At 47.0% G+C, this 989-nt stretch overlaps 1 non-coding gene across 1 annotated transcript; it reads right to left on the bottom strand.

Annotated features, from left to right (window-relative positions):
* Positions 1 to 681: 681 nt before the first annotated feature.
* On the bottom strand, positions 682 to 756 carry Trnat-ugu (transfer RNA threonine (anticodon UGU)). Its single transcript has one exon. It is a non-coding gene; the product is annotated as a tRNA-Thr (tRNA).
* Positions 757 to 989: the final 233 nt, after the last annotated feature.

Raw genomic sequence — 989 nt, 5'->3', positions numbered from 1 at the left:
ACAATTAAGGTCACACCTCCTGAATTCCAGACAGAGTTTGGCAGTTGGGAACATAACAGCTCAGGCAATCACCTCTCTCTGGGCCTGGCATTTACTAGGGGGTACACATAAGCCCTACCTGTTGACCTGGGTGCTGGGAGCTATGCATTACTCAGTCGCCCTTTCTGCATCAAACACATGAGCTGGCCTCCACACATGCACAAGGAGGAAGACAGACAAAAAGGGAGACCTCCAACGCTTAAACGGAGAAAGGACAAGAGAAGTCAGAACAAGAAAAGAGAGGAAGACAGAAATGAAATCCACCTAAGTCTTCCGATACTTTCTCAAGTTTCAGTTTCCCCATTGTACACAAGGAATAGTCCCCAAGAGGGGGAAGAAAGAATAATAGGAGGAGAGATAAGCAGCACGGAAAAGAAAGGAGTACTACAAGGACAGGAGTCCCACGTGTTCGAAGTATGTAATCACAATAGAAATTACATCCTGTGTTCCCGTAACCCTCCTGGCCTCAAACTTCGTTTGTCACTGTGCGCACCCATCTAGCCTCTTCCCTGTTTCCATTCCAGCATTACACATCCGTCATTCCACCACAACACCCAGTCTTTTTATGAAATTACAATGAAAACCAGACCATTAGATGCTTACAGGCGTTGATAAATATCAACAGGGACAGCTGAAAATGTGTGTCCCAACCGGGACTCGAACCCGGGATCTCCTACTTACATGGCAGATGCTCTATCCGACTGAGCCACTGAGGGCACAGAGGATAGTGCAACTGCAGAGCCTCATCTCTGGCATGCTCCCACCCGTGAGACCCACCCTTCAAACTTACTGTCCACGCACCACATTTGTAGTGCCCGTGCCCAGTATACTGACTACTCACGGCAGTCAATCATGAATTGCATTTGCATGAGGGTGTGTATGTGCATATGTTTGTCTATTGTTGATGAAGGCCTTAATGGCAGAAAGCTTTAATTGTGAGTCTTTTGTTG

Source organism: Schistocerca gregaria, chromosome X (genome assembly GCF_023897955.1).
Source record: "Schistocerca gregaria isolate iqSchGreg1 chromosome X, iqSchGreg1.2, whole genome shotgun sequence".
Taxonomy (NCBI): domain Eukaryota; kingdom Metazoa; phylum Arthropoda; class Insecta; order Orthoptera; family Acrididae; genus Schistocerca; species Schistocerca gregaria.
Note: the sequence above shows the minus strand (reverse complement) of the source record. Positions and strands in the feature narration are given on the sequence as shown.